This window comes from Anopheles coluzzii, chromosome 2 (genome assembly GCF_943734685.1).
Source record: "Anopheles coluzzii chromosome 2, AcolN3, whole genome shotgun sequence".
NCBI lineage: Eukaryota > Metazoa > Arthropoda > Insecta > Diptera > Culicidae > Anopheles > Anopheles coluzzii.
This window is the reverse complement of record NC_064670.1, coordinates 55,725,732-55,741,895: the sequence shown is the minus strand read 5'-3', so window position 1 is coordinate 55,741,895 and position 16,164 is coordinate 55,725,732. Positions and strand designations below refer to the sequence as shown.

Genomic DNA, 16,164 nt, shown 5'->3' with positions numbered 1-16,164 from the left:
AAACGTGCAGCCGATGCACTTTGGCGAAAGCATGCAGCATGAATATGTTTGAGCGTTCGCGTCCGCTACCAACTCGGTTCCCTTCCTTGGCTTAAGTGAGACACAGGCCAAAAGCGTGACACACCGGGACACAAATAAAGAACGGCCAGCAAATGAAGGCAATAGAAACCGAATGGCAGGCAATTGCAGTAATTGTTGCGATCTTGCGCTGTCCAGCGCGTCTTGGGAAAGCTGGTCGCAAGATCATAACCATCCGATAGGATCCTGGAAAACCGAAACCATTATGCGCGATGGAGGCTTTAGGCGACCTGAATCCGCTATCCGCTCTTGACTCTTCTCGTTCAGGAACCGTCTTCTAATATGTATTACGGCTGAAGGCGCTGGCAGGTCATAGGGCCAAACGAAGGAATAGAAACACCGACGCTCATTTTGCTGTTTGCGGGTGGCGTGGCACCAAAACGTCGTCGTCGTCTTTGTCGTCGTCGTCGCAGTTGTTCCCGGTTCCATTCCCCGCTGTCGCTGTGTCAGCGGGGACAGAAAAATGAGTGCCCGTTTTTTTTTGAAAACATTATTATTACCTAGGCACGACTTTTCGTTTCGCGGACGGTCGAACGATGACTCCCGCTCCGGCTCCAGATACGTGCCACTTGAGCACCCCTCCTTCTGCGAACATCATCTCGGCCGCTCTCGTCGAATTATTGTGTTCGTTCATCCGCCCGCCCCGATCGCCATGATGGCGCGACGATCCGGCACGTCAGACTAGCGCACTGATATCCACGGGCAGATACTGTGGTTGAACGGCATGGGATCATCCACCTCTCTTTAGGAAACAGGCCGCTAAACCATCGCTCCCAGGTAAGCAGGCAGACAGTGCGGTGGGGCTAGGTTTGCGTCTTGAAAGCGGGAACATTCCTCGGCTTAGATCCCCTCATATTTCTTCTTTTTGTGTGTGATTTTGTCTATGATTTCCGCGACCAATCGGTGATGATGGATAAGACCACCGTAACCCTACCCGAACTGTGAAGTTTTCTCAATGATATCAAAAACGGTGCCCCATGTCACGATCGAGAAAGAAAGAGGACTACACGAAAAGATGGAAGCGTAGATGGCGCAAGCGTATGTTCCTGCTGCTCTTCACAATGATTGGAGCAGAGGCTCCCAAAACGATCGCGAGACAACGATCGCGATAACAATCTTATGACCGTAATGCGTCGGCTAATATATAAGGATTGTGGTAAACAGTCTCGTCAGTTATCGGAATACATACAAACTGGTCTGCACGTCAACATTTATTGGTCAACGATCCGTAGTGGATCTAAGCTTGGGCTGCTGCATATATCTGATCCTAACGGTTTGCATACCTAGCTGCTTGAACGCATCATTTTAATTTATTTGGTAAAAAAATACTCCGACCCCATCAACAACCAGTATGCGTGTTACTGGAACAATAGAAAACACATGATACAATAAAACATTTTTTATATCTCTCAATTTTGCAGACACAAAACACAACACAGCACAATCCAGACGATAGAATGTAATACGCACGCTCGGCAGAATTATTTTTTTTGCGACGTCGTAATGGAACTCGACCCATTTAACTTTCCTGCCCGTAATTAATGCTGTGGACCAACACTCGTTTAAAAAGTGAGAGTGCGCCAGCATCAGCTCCGATAATGAGCGATTGCATTACTCTTGGAACGATTGCCCTGTCACAGCATCCAGTTTCACGATCGATGGGTCCGCGATGGCGGTGATGCAAGCCCGATGGCAGCGAGGAGAAGCCGTTTTCTCCAAGACACAATTAATTACTGTTACTTGTTGGTACTGGAGGGGTGCCACGTCCATCGAAGAACTGGCAGTTGACATCGTTCACGATGTCGTTTTCGCATGCACTTCATCGCGATCCATCACGCGGAGGTAAGGTGTGGCCGTGTTTACCACCAACAATGCAAACACGACGATTTCCAAGGAAAATGTTACGCTTGATCGTACGTAACGCAATCGCAAATGAAAACGAGTTGAAACGGAGTAGTTGAGAATGCGAACTGGTGCGCTTGTAGTACCACCACCACCCCCCACCCGGATGTGTACCATTCCGTTCGGAGTGTGCGGATACCACGTAAAGCTTTCGCCAGCCCCATTGTACAGAGCGATTGTGGAACTGTGAACGAATGTGGGGTAATCAAGTCGTTAATGATTCGATAATGATGAATTATCTTAATGAAATTGATTTCCGCTCGATGCAGCCGTGCCCGCTGCTGGGCAACTGCTGGCCAACGCAGAGGCTTCTCCTTCCAATCGAACAACCAGATCTTGAAGCGAGTGAGAGGGGGAAATTCAGAGCAGACCACAGCAGCAGTGCAAAAACTGCTGTGAAAAATAAATCAAACCGGACATGGACCGGCTAGGCTGTGGTGGATAGCGGTTGAATCCGACGAACGAGTTGCTGTCTGAAAGAGAGGACAGGGCTATGCAAGGTGACGGAAGAAATAGGGTGAGTTTATCGATCGATTGGTTGGCTTGATTGATCAAGCGAAGGTCAGAAGGCCAGCGCCTCATCGCATGCTGGCATCAGTGAGAGTTGCCGACCTACATTTCGCACGATTGGTTTTTTGGAAATGGTCCACAAGTCTAGGATAGGTAACATCATTCTACGATTGATTAACTACCAACTTGCACAAAATCAGTAAACATCATTAGGAAGTCTTTGGAACCGTGACCCAAATGACCGGGCATACTCTCGTTGAAATTGCTGTTGCTTTTATTAGTTCATTGATGTAGAGAGAAAGTAATCAACATTTCACCAACCTGCGGGCATAATATAGACCGGGGGCGTTAAATACAGGTAAATAATAATGAACTACTCGACGGATCAATGCGCGATGGCCATGGCGTAACGACCGAGCCAATCCATGTACCATGTAGGACGGTGGTCCGTTGGGAATCGATCCCGGCGGGCTTTGTGAAAGCTGGCGCATCTATCGAACAGACCGTCAGGCTGTTCACTTCCTCTCTTACTAAATAATAGTTTTACTCAACAACACTTCATTCGCGAATGAACTGGAGTCACTAGAGCACCACATATTAAGATTGAGGATAAAATTTGACGATAAATAGATAATCGAAAATGTAATGTCGAATGTTTTTGATCATCATTGGCAAAAGTAGCTAATTCTTATTTCAAAACTAATTTACACAATCATTTGCAGTACTTACTAACGGGTCCAAATTGAGTCAAGTCTCGTGGTGATCACTATTTGTTGAAATCTCAAGTCACTCGCAAAGTTTCCCTTCTTTGTTGATCATTTTGCGACAGGCATTCAGGATCATAAATCAAACTAACAAACATTTTTAGTCTTCATTAATTTTCTTCCCTTGTTATTGCTACCGTATCATGTAAAAAAAGAAACAAAGTAGAGCAACATGAGGTTCAAACTCAGGATGGTTTACCTGACGAGAGGTACTGGTAGTGTTGATCTGAATGTTGTAGATAATAATGATGGCGCTCATGATGACGTAAATACACTGAAAACTGTTCCAATTTTGCTTGCTTTCGTTCAGCAAGCATGCTTTTCTAACAATTACCGTGCGAAACGCGTTCGGCAGGCGAAAACGGTGAGCAGCGAAAAGGAGAACATTTCTAATTGGTAAATTTTCCAATCTAGTCCCAACCTAATCGGTGTACCGTTCGAGCAGATTTGGTGCGACCCGGGCATGCGATCCGTTAATCATTCGGCAATGTGATGGGAAGATTGTCTTGTGAATACCGTTCCTTTCGGGCGAAGGAATCGTTTAGAGCCACTCTGCTTTAAAAACTCAACCCCGGTCCATCCCAGACCCAGTGCGCAGTGAATTTGCGTATTTCTTAACCGCACACACACACACCCATACACACCCATATGTACGCAAATATACCCACACACACATGCACAGAAAACAAGTCAAGTAACTTTCTCTACACTTACTACTACTATCTGCAGCAAATTGGCGTAGGATTTCGCTTTCAGCCTTAGCATGTTGATGTGCACCAAGAAAATGGAAACAAAACGACAACACCAGTAACACCGCGAAGAGCGTACACAGCGCAAAACAAAACTACACGAGTTAGTACAAAAAGCCGTGAACTTGTCCTTTTGGACCTGCTTCGTGATTGGAACAATGTTTTCCAACTTATTACAATACTGGTTTGGATGGTTGTTGTTGTTGTTGTTGTTGTGCGCGGCTGGGTGGAACAACCTGGCCAAAACCCGAAGACATTGACATGGTGGGTTAAATCTTCACACCGCCAAGAAGAAATTTCTACCTTTGCGACGGCTCGCGGCGCTGGCAGCCAAAACGAAGCAAAAAGTGTAAAACATGCCCAAGGCAGCAGCAGCAGCAGGACCTGGGACCACGATGGCAGCAAACAGGTTCCACCAGTCGCTTATTTTCGTTCCTGCTTTCGGCAGGAACTTTGAAAACGGACGACCTCTCGTTATCAAAATAACTGCAGCGCAAAACGCGAAGAGCGCAAGCAAAGCGCTGCAGCAATAGCGCTGGATCGGGGGCACCAACCTGCGAGAATGTAACGGAGACCCTAAACTGTGGGCTAGAGAATCGGAGGGTTGTGGGATGGTAGTACAAAAATGGCACCCGGGTGGGTCGTTGCGCCCTGTAACAGCTACTGTGCCAGAAAAAAGCGTGCTTATTCATGGCGTCCTATCCCGAAAGATGTACCCTGGTCATGGCTGGTTCTTCTTGCGCCATTTAGGCATCATTGATTTGGTCTCTAATTTGATGTGAGGGGTTAGAATCCCCGCAAAAATCCTTCACTCGATCAGCAGGAACGCGTTCGTACGTACCAGTGGAGAGCGTACATAAACGATCTTTCACGGCGTAGAGCCCAACGAACGAACGAACGAACGTACGAAGATCGCCTGAAAGTGATAAGAGCACATTGTACGCTGCAAAACCCTCGCCAAGGGTTGCTATAGGGGCGTGCGATCAATCGGAAAATAATTCATGGAAAAAATGTTAATTTGGTATGGTCACCACTGGCTGCAGTGCGCCGATCACACGGTGCTTTGCTGATGATTTGCCCAACGAATGCATTGGGCGGTGAGTTGCACTAAGCTGGTGTAAATGCCTGCCGCCAGTTCGGTATCCACTGGTACGGTGTGTGCACACAACCGTGCACGAGATGTGCGCAAGAAAAGCAAGTTCAATGCCAGAACTCATCGATAGAACGCGACAAGAAAAGCACGCGGGAGGAACGCGGTATTACTAACCTTTAAACATTGGTTTTTGCTAACAACTTCTCATGGAACCCACACACACACACACAGACACGTGAATTGCTATCGAGGAAACGTCATCGGCTCGTTGCTAAAAACAGCGCACCGTCGCTAGACATTACGTACCGGGATTGAGGCGCTGTTCCGGGATCGAGGAGGTGTATGCACTGTCTACTTCGTAGACCGTTTCTGAAACGACCACAACCTTTCTGGAAGCGAGCAGCAAACTGCCAGTTTCTGCTCGGGGAGGAAAAGCGTTGTGGATATGAACTTGTAACTGCCGTTTAGTGATCTCACTAAACGATAGAATAATGCGCAGTGCCATGTAGCTGGAGGCCGCCTGACGGTTCTTATGTACGCGGAACGGTCACTAATCTCACGAAACGGATCCGAAAACGGTTTCGCGAACAATGAGGAAATATTTTTCCCCGCCCAACGCTGCACCGCCGTTGGTGTGCTGCTTGCCGTGTGCCTTCTGTTCCGGTATTCCATCCGCGGTTAGTAGATTTGTTTGTTTTATGTGGGACAAAATCTCTTTCAAGCTTGCAATACGCTTTAATAAAAAGCAATTACCGGCACAAATAGACATTCTTTTCCAAATGCAGGAATGAAGTTAACAGTTCTTACATAAAACTATACACATATAACGTTCGTAGTCTTTTTATTATTATTTTTTGCAATAATGATATCCGCCGTGAGGAGCAGTCTATGTAGGCTTCATAGCCATAATAACGCCACACATCCAATAAAGAAGTCATACCTTGCTACTAGGGAGAGGGTAGCTCCAAATGGGGATTGAACCCATCCGGCATTGACGAGTCGATGTAGAGCCATTACAGTAGTATTGTCTAGTGACTGAAAGGCATATCAATTCAAGCAACGGCCGTTGATGAATTAATTGTTAGACTTTCACAGCATTTTGCTTAACTATCTGTATAAAGCTCGAATGGTTTTGCAATACGTTTGCTGGTTTCAGACGCTTTTGCGTTCGACGACATGACGCGTGACTGAATGATTTGCTTCGCTTCCCGGATCTGTCAGCGAAAAAGGTCACTAACTAATTTTTTATCATCACCGTCGTCCCGTGTTAGAAAAATGACGCCCACCCACCTCTATCGCCGAGAGGTGCGGATTGAACTACGGCTTGATCTCCGTGATCGAGCGGTGGTCCAATTATGGTGGGATTGAGATGAAGTTTACACGCGCCACGATACATCCAGCTACACACATCAACGCAAATACGAAAGATCCCAGAATGGGTATCGAGCAATTCGAAAGGTGCGATCGTGAAGTGCGTGGGGCTACCCCAGCAAATACCCGCGGTTTAAAGACGAGAAATGAAAGTGAAACGATCACCATGGGACGTATCCGAAGGGCCTTACCTGGCTATTAATCAATTATAATGCAATAAAAGTTGTTATGAGCAGCGACAGGCGGGCGCCGAAAAAGCAAGACAAGACAGCATCGTGGTACGTTCGTCGGTCGGGAAGATAAAGGTTATCCTGGCGGTTGAGCGGTTTGATCGAATAGAGAGAAGGAAAGAGATAGAAAGAGAGAGAGAGAGAGAGAGAGAGAGAGAGAGAGAGAGAGAGAGAGAGAGAGGGGGGGGGGGGACGCAAAGAAATGGGACACACAGAATTATGAAATTAATTTGCCCCCTCCTACGACTATCTTTACCCCGTTGAATGCATACCCCCTGCCAGATACCTTGAACGCTCCATTTTTGGATAAAACGTCTTCCGAGAAACGTCCCCGGAATAACTTCACAGTACGACGAAAATAATCGGTAGTGACCGTAAATGGGTGGTAACTGGTGTCAAAGCTGCTGCAAGCATGAAGTGCTGCTGGGAGTCTGGGTACACATCCAAGGATGACAAGGATGCCCATGGTGATGATGTGTTGGGCGGGCGACTCAAGGGAGGAGGAAGATTGGGAGCATCCAAGCAATGCATGCAATTTGTTGCCAATCGTGTCACATGTCGTCAGCGTGATGTGCATTCACAAGTAAGCATGAATGCATGCTTGACATTTCTGCGGCACTGTCGTGCTGACGATGCTGACAGACACTCGAGTCACTTAGGATTGCAAAGTCGTGCACGGAGGAGCCCAAAGAAGCAAACAATGAAGCCCATGTGGGGAAACTTTTCGAATAATTGCTTTCATATGGCACTACACATCGGCAGCAAGTGATGTTTATGTTTAGTATTTTGGTACCCCATTCATTAGGTGACCTCCGCCATCACAATATGGTAGGCGTGAAAGACAAGCACGTGCTATGTATGTCACGAAGACGTAAAGCGGACAACACCGATGGAACAACTACTGCTGATGGAGAAAAGATTTTACATATTCATGCACGAGTTGCTGGAGAGGTCTTCAATATGTGAACTGTAGTATACTTTTTTTTGCAAAAGCAACCGTTAAACATGGTGTACAAGGTAACATAAATCCAGGTATCATTGCACGGTGTGTACACGTTGGCGATTAAATTGAAAACAGTTTCCAGAGGTTCGTTGTTGAATCTAGACAAATCTATGACAGGACATGGTGAGCATGTGCGATAACGTTTTAGGAACTTTTCACGACTTTTGCGACTTTTCGAAGCATTTAGCCAAACAATTTGGAGTCGCTTCAGAAAATATGTTATTTTTCCATATTTTTTACTTATACTGAACTGGACAAGCTTGGTAAATGATGGATAAATATATTCTGCAAGTATTTCAACCATTTTAGCATCATAAAACGGCGAAAAAACTACATAAATTTGCGATCTGGCACGACCATTCCCTCGACGACCAAAAAAAGCTTCCACCAGCCGCCGGCAGATGCGCTAGTCAAAATCGAAATTACACTAGCGAGTACGGACAAGGCACCCCGGCCATAATAATATATTTGTGAGCCGTTTAAAGTGACATCAGTTTTCTCCAAACTGCTCATGCTATCTACACCGTCGCCTGTCGTCGCACTGTCATGCTATCGGTATCATTTTCGCCCCGGCTTGTCCTACATTAGTACATTACTTCTTATTGACGTTTCTGGTAGGTCCGTTGAGATGATTCATGTTTAAGAAAACACGACCTGCGCATTTTCGTGTAGCTTGTTGTGGACGGCCAGAGTAGGCGTATAGATGTTGCGAGGCTTAAGTGGTCACAGTGCGGATATCACTACATGCTTCTGCACCAGTGTCACCCGTGGGGTCTCGCGCCCGATCTCGTCGCCGGAAACACACATCGCGCACCCAAAATGCCTAAGGTTTCAGGGAAGGTCGTAAAAAGAAAGCAGCTCCGAATGGCTCTGTCCGTTGCCGGAGAGTAACAAAATAGAAATAAACCTCGTTCTGTGAAATTTGGGTTACACTCTGTGATTCAGCGTACCAAAACCTTCTTCTATGGCCACTTGCGGTCGTGTGGGGTGGCAACGCTGGTGCTTTCCAAAAACCCCCAACCTCTCTCTCTATCTCTCTCTGTATGTATAGCAACCCTTTTCGAGTGTTCCACAAGCATGCTTCCTCGAAGCTTTGACCGGTATGTCGCGAGGGCCACAGGGTCAGGCACGGCTATAAAACACGTGTGAAAAAAGCTACTTTGAATGTTTGTGTTGATTACTGGTCACCGCCGGGAGGTCAACATTGGGGGGGGGGGGATTCCTCCCCGCTGGTAGTAATGGTCCACACCGTTAGCTTTCTTTACAGCACCTCATCCGTCAAATGGTTTGCTATCGTTTTCTATTCTTGGGAACAAAAACACATAAAGCAGACACCTTAATTCACAATGCGTTTTGTAGCACCTGTCTATATCAGCCTCTAGCCAAGATCTGAATATCGGTACACTGCGTCTTCTGCGTTTTAATCTCACGATCCGTCGGGCGGCAGCAGCTTATTTGAAGGTTTATTTGAACCCACAGAACCATGGTCTTGGCAATGCTAAAACCGCTGGGTCTCTCGTGCGGCCGTCCGTAACAGCAGGAAGTCTTCTTAGCTTCAATTCGCAATGCTTACACATTGCGAGAACAAACCGGCATACGGTAGAATATCATTCATCGCGAACGCTAAACGGAACACCGGTACACGGCCGGAGAAGAAATCTCCTCCAATCCGATTTAACAAGAAACGCTCGCCACTCGTCGTCTGTTGTAAGCTGCCGGTCTGGTCTGGTGGATGAGATGTTTCGACACCGGCCGGTGGAATGTGTCGATATTGATGAGGCGGGAGCGTTCTGCGAAGGTTTCGTGATACGATCAATGCCAAAGTCGAGCCGTTTCGCTAACGGCTTTTACTCAACTATTAACTCGATCCCGATTAGTGTCGGGTGCGGCTAGAACGCCAGAGTACGATTGCACCTGACGAAGGTTCGTTGACGTTTTTGTCATCTCTCCCTTTCCTGCTGTCAAACCTCTATCCATTCATCGCTATTGACAGGTGTAACACATCCCATCTCTTCCGGCAGATGAAATAGTTTAAGTTGCTTTCGAGTGAAACTTCATCGTAAACGAACGGAAGCAGCCGCCTCCGGGCAGCCCATCGCCCTGAAGCTAATGTGCCGTGTAATAAGCCATTCTTATTCATTAATACCCTAATGCCAGCCATTCTTCTGACTGCTAGCGGCACCCGAAGTCCAAGTTCGGCAACTGTTGGTTGGCTGTATTTAGAGGTGGTTGGCAATACTTTGGCACAAACATTCACCGTCAGCGGGATATGCGCCAAGCACGACGGCGAAGTTGAAACACTTTGCGCGCTATCTTAAGCCACACCACTATCGGGCAACATGACGGCGGTGCTCTTTGCAGAAAGTTGACTGACCCCGTGCTGCGTGTCGACAAAGATGTTTCGAACCATTCCTGTTCCCCTACCTCAGATTCACCTGTGACACCGATACCACCCCTGCTCACGTATTTCTCCGAAGGGGCCAGGGGACTTAAGCATCGCACTCGCTCGTGCATCACGACTAAAATTAGAGCCCGAAAGTAACCGTTGTTGCGGCGTCAGCTGCTTCCGGCACACGGTTATGCGAAGGTCGAAAGTGGACGGAGCGATGGGGGCAACAAAGTAACACGCGTCAGGATAAGCGAAATACACAGCATGAGCGTGAATTTGTCGCGCACTATCGCTGTGAAGCCGCTGAGCCGACTAATGTGTATTTCTGACTGCTTGCTTTTGTCGCAACCACGAGACGCACAACTCTTTTTCCACAGCTCACGGCATCTAGCTATCAGTTTTCGGAGTCGCGTGAAAGCGTTTCGAATGGTTTCGGGCGGGTTTGGCATGAAAGATGCGACTTGAGAACTTGTCTGGTACCGGTCGATTGGTGTAGTCGAAAGAGAGAGCTCTTTCACTAGCTTTTAAGTTTGCGACATTCTTCGTTTTTTCCCGATATTCCCATCGTATAGGGGATAAACAAGTTGCGATGCAAAATGTGCGGCCTCGGTGGACAAACCGTTAAAGAATTAGCACGCCCTCACGAACTAGCATACGTTTGATTAATAAGGAAAGACTCGACAAAAATACGCTCAGGAAAATTCTCATTTTTTGTCAAGCCCTAGCTGATCGATGTTCCTCAACCTGGATGCAACATTTGCCACCAGTACGCACACATCCATACATCCCTCCCCATCGATGATACCACGGAAGTAACCCGTTACTTCGGCATTATTTCCTTTGAAATTGTAATTGAATTCAACAACACTCCGGGCTGGACCGACCGGTGCAGTCATCGGTCGATCGGCTGCATTTGGCGTCGTCGCCGCCCTGTTTTATGCCAAACGCAACGGTGCACATAAGTTGGCGAGGCGGCCCCGACCCTTCGGAAACAACATTTCTGTAGTCCCGCTTTCGGCTTTCTTTTATCCACCGCACGCTGTCGGGCAAATCGTGTCAATCGGAATGGAACGACCGACACATCCCTTTTTCAGCATCCGCACGGTGGTGGTGTGGTGTAGTTCAGAGAGCCGATGTGTGGTAGACGTTGTGGCAGATTCTAGCATTCACCGATGTGCCGGAATCTCTCACACCCCTGTGTGTGAGTAGCCATCGAGCATCGAAACTTGTCCGGCAGCGTTAGCCCACGTTAGGCCGTCCTGCATGCATATCGTCACAACTTACGCCGCGTGTGCAAGGCGTGAATGCAAACTCTCGTTTGGGCGGGTTTTAGGGAAGCCTCTGTCGACTTTATTTCCACTTTTTCCTCCTGCCAGCCTGAAAGAGGCTTTGGACGTGTTGATGAGCATGAGAGAAGCGGGGAAGACGACTTTCGGTTCTGTTATGCTGTTGTACACCGTTTGCCGAGAAAACTCCCTCTAACCAAGCCTATGAAAGTAAAACTACATTATATATGCTTGATCAAAACTCCTTCAGCAAGAGAGAGAGAGAGAGAGAGAGAGATAGAGAAAGAGAGAGAGAGAGAGAGAGAGAGAGAGAGAGAGAGAGAGAGAGAGAGGAACAGTTTTATTGCCCATACGTATCGAGAGGACAGCGCCGGTTTGTGGCAGGTGAATGCGCACGATTGAATATATTATATTTTCCGCGATCGAAGAAAACACCTCAACGATAGTGGGACACGAACACGGACCGGATTATTCCCGCGGGAAGACTAGAGAAAGACCGTTTCTTGTTCGCACACGTACCGCGAGAGTAAGAGCGGGGTGCAACGTGGAAGGTGAAGACACCCGCAGCTTGCACGGACGGCACGAGCGACGCGAGGATGCAGGTGACGTTTGGGTTTGACGTTGGAGAGTTGGAGTGACCTACATTTTATTTTCTCCAAGCGATCATTCAGCTCGTTCCAATGCGCACACCCGTTGTTTTCACTGCCGCAGACTCCGCCGCAACGCTTAAGCTAGGCTAAGCCGTGGAGTGGAGTATACATCGCGTATGGGTACGGGGACACCCCCCTACTCCACACTCTCGAACCCTTCCAATCGATCGTACGTATGACGCTGTGAGAGGTGGTTGGAAAAGGAAAACAAACCCTCCCGTCTACGATGCGCTCGCGGGCGAACAACACATGCGCTTGCCAGCGTGTCAATGCACTGTGTGTATTTGTGTGTGTGTGTGTGCGGACATGGCGGTGCTACGTTGCACCCTGGTCAAAGGGGCTGGCCGGTTCCGGAGTTTTACCTACCGTTCCTCTGGCACGTTGCCGGTGTGCATTGGCTACCGGTACGTGATAACAAGTAACGTCCTGGTTGGCTGTAATTGCCACCCCGGTAAAGTCGTGAGCACGGACTGCGGTGTCGGGCCGAAGCTTTTTTGCTGTTCCTGTTCCCATTTTCTTTCCGGCTGGCTTGTGGACCTGTGCCGTGCCGTGCCGTGCCCTGCCATGTAATCAATGCAATCGGCACCAGAGTGGTTTTTTGACAGTTCATCGCACGTAGCATTGCCCAGCGCAGCGTTGCAGAAACCTGGTAGCGTAGCGTAGGGAAACGGAACAACTCGAGCTATCCGTAAAAGGATGGCAAATTAATTGCGTTCACACTGCCCTCTGGCAGTGTTGTTAAAAATGGGGAAGCAACATTGTCTGTATGAAATGTTTTTCTGCTGGTGTTGTTTGCCGCGAGCATAGGGTTTTTGTGTTGTAGTAAGGATAAGCCTGTGGTGCCATAACAAGGGCTTTAAAAATGGCACATGTCTTATTGAAACGCTGTTTTCAAAGGCAAAATGCAGGAGTATTATCAATGTCTGCATACATTGGTTTAGAAAAGATTGCAGTGTGATTTGTAGCAACACTACTGAACAGAAACACCACACGAAACGCAATGGTATATGCGGTCGTTGGGTGATGCTCATCAATCGAACCTCATCATTCAAATGTCAAGCTTTATTAAATACTGCGATGAAAAACGTTATTTTGCTCAACGCATCGTCCTCAAAAAGCGATCGAAAATCTGCGTACAAGTTCTGAAACTTTATAACCCCGGCCACCCCTCCAGAAAAAAAGGACAAGATTTACTTCGGCGCCATATTGCCACATGATGCTTGTCTGCCTGCCTGACTGCGAGCGTTTGGGAGTGCCCGTTGAAGGTGGCCGTGAGGTAAATTACTTGTTTCCGACGTCATTTCGATGCCGAGGCCCCGAGCAGCGAAGGATCAACAACGCACCGGACACATCGTCACACTGCGCTGCGGTGTAACTCTTTCATATTATCTAGCTTTATTGGTTTATTAATTTCACCCAGGCGGTGTGAACCGCCAGCATCATGCGGCAATCCCTTCATGCGACCTCACGATATACAGAACACTGGGACCATGACCCAGCTTTATGCGGGTCCTGAATTGAAACGAAGCCGACCATAAATCCACCACCTCTCCAGCTGCGCATAAATGTCGTTCGCTTACCGGACCCGGCGCCGGTCAATCCGTTTCCCTGTACACCCTGTCGCCCGATTGCGACTGGCGTACGGACGGGCGGGGCGGGGAAGAGGGCGCAAGCGTTCGGTTTTCCAATGTCAACGGCATTTGTAGCGAACGACACCGCGCGATTGGCCTGCTTATGGTCGGCCTAAATAAATATTTCCACTACACTCGAGAAGGAGGACGGTGTAGCGAACCCGGTGCGCGCGGTGCCGTTGGATCATTGCCAAACCGTGGGAAATAACGCCACACCAAGAACGGTGCACGACTTGGGAGTTGGAAAATCTCTCCTGGGAACGGTTGGTGCATGACGAATCGGTTCAATTGGAACGGGGCGAAATAATGGAAGGCACGAAAGGGAACGACTCTGGTGGTAGCGATGAGTTGGCAATAGAACGCTTATACTTTGCTTCCTTGCCAGTCGCTTTTTACAGCTTGCGGGAGCGCGACTCTCGCGAATCAACAAACAGAAGTTTCATGCTCTGCGGCTTGAAGCGAACCACATGAAGCATATGCAGGAAAACTACGACCCAACAACTGATGCCAAATCAGTCCAAACTTGGTCAATATTGTACGGAATGCGACGAACATAGGTAGTACAGCTGCTTGTGTATATTTATTTCATATCATATCTTTCAATGAGCAAGCATGGGATCGTTTGTTTATTGACGATGGTCGTTCGCTTACTGCCAAGCCAGCTGAGCTCAGCAAATATATCTCTACAACAGTTTAGACAGTCGAATAAGCACGGACTTGAATGGAATCACCGAATTCGAAAACGTTCCTACAGAAAAATAAGAAAACCATTCAGGATATGACGGTGCTTTAACAGCGTGGGACACGCGGTCAAATTAGTATGCGCCATATCTTCTTCAAATGTTGACGCGCGTCGCAAAAGACCACCCACAGTCATTAATATGTTGTTGTGTGTTGGTTGCTTCAAACACGGATACACATAGCGCAGAACAGAACCGTCGAACGGTATTTCAACACTTCAATCCGGTATATTGGATACGTTCGTTTTCGCACAAGCGTTTTCTCGCACAACCATCAAAAGACTTCAACGCAACGCAACGAAACGAACCCACCGCGGAGTGAGTTATCTCGCACATCTCGTGACCCTTCCGCCTATATTGAGCGTGTTATTCTTGAGACACACGGAACGCGTTGAGCGACAAAAAAAATGGTAAAAACGTTCCAACCTCACCGTGGTAACAAGTGAAAGTGTTTGCTCCCCGTAGCTGTGCCATCGCAACAATGAGATTCGGACACGATGACTTTGCCACCATTTTAGCTGTGGTTTTGAAAGTAGCTGCACAGGCGAAAGTTTCCACTTCCAAACTATACCCCTAGCCGGCCTCGAGCAAACAACCACACTGTCGACACACTCTGTTCAGAAAAGGTCAATCGCACAAACACGTAATTAAGGAAAAGAACTTTCGCATGCAGCAGCACGTAAATACGCATCATGCGTGATTATTTCAGTAGCAATCGGTGCACTATATAACGATCAACAAACGAAGTGTTGTAAATTACCTATAAAAAAGCATGATAATTTAGTCTCCAATGATTATTTTCAAAAGCTGGACAACAGTACGAAAAACGTAAACCAAAGTGAAAGATGATCTTACATTTGTAGTGCTGCTTTCCAGGTAAACACGGAACTAGGGTTATCGGAACCCCTAACTTCAGAACAACGTATCAGTTTTATATTTCTCTTCTTCTAAAGCCCATTTCTCTTATCCATTCCCAACAGAAACACACACACGAGCAAACACACACACAACCGAGCGTGGAACACTCAGGATGGATGGTAAGTTGAGGCGACCGGAACCGCTTTGTTCGTCATCATCAACAACCGGGAGACGATTGCTCAATACGTCAAGCGTCCGGGAAAGAGAACGTACCGGGGTCCTTCATGTAACGCTCGAAACGATACATCAATGGAGCTCCCGCACAAGCTCAGCTCACAAAAGCGCTAATGCTTGACAGCGGTGGGCCATCCGTAGCCAGGCGCGCGTCTCCCATTTCATGGGAAACGCAGCACGATCGGGCCAGAGAGCACTGTTTCTCAACAACACCTCCGCTGGTTCGACGTGCACTTGAACAACAAAGTTGTGAACCGTGTCTCATCTTCCATTCGCTTTCCGCGTCCTGCTTCTAGTCTCTCCAGGTTGGTCCCACCGAGTACGATTGATGCTTCAATCAGCTGTAACCTCGAGGGAACGACTCATCCGAGCCCGAAGTGTTCGTTCGGGGTGTCAGGGTGTATATGATGGATTCAGAAAAAGCTTTCAACTCACCCCGGCAGCCCCCATACACTGGACAGCAGCGAGGTAAGGGTGGCACATGTTGGACATTCGGTTCGATCCATGAAAAGGAACCTCACACCTTGCCAATTTCGCACCAAGGTACGGTGGGCCATGTGTTAAATGGTCACTAACTGGCACCTTCCTTTTACGCGGCCGTGGGACAACAAGCCGCAATCTGCGTTTGTGCGCTACACACAGCTGGGGTGAGTGAGGTGGTAATGAAGGGAAGATC

The 16,164-nt window shown here is 47.9% G+C and overlaps 2 protein-coding genes across 6 annotated transcripts in view; both read right to left on the bottom strand.

Annotated features, from left to right (window-relative positions):
• LOC120951099 (cathepsin B) overlaps positions 1 to 8,520 on the bottom strand; it is a 46,593-nt gene extending 38,073 nt beyond the window's left edge. The window contains exon 1 of the mRNA XM_049605150.1: positions 8,515 to 8,520. The gene's annotated coding sequence lies outside the window, so the exon portion shown is untranslated. The remainder of the gene's footprint in view (positions 1 to 8,514) is intronic.
• LOC120949784 (uncharacterized) overlaps positions 1 to 16,164 on the bottom strand; it is a 31,722-nt gene that overhangs the window by 10,984 nt on the left and 4,574 nt on the right. The window lies entirely within an intron of this gene.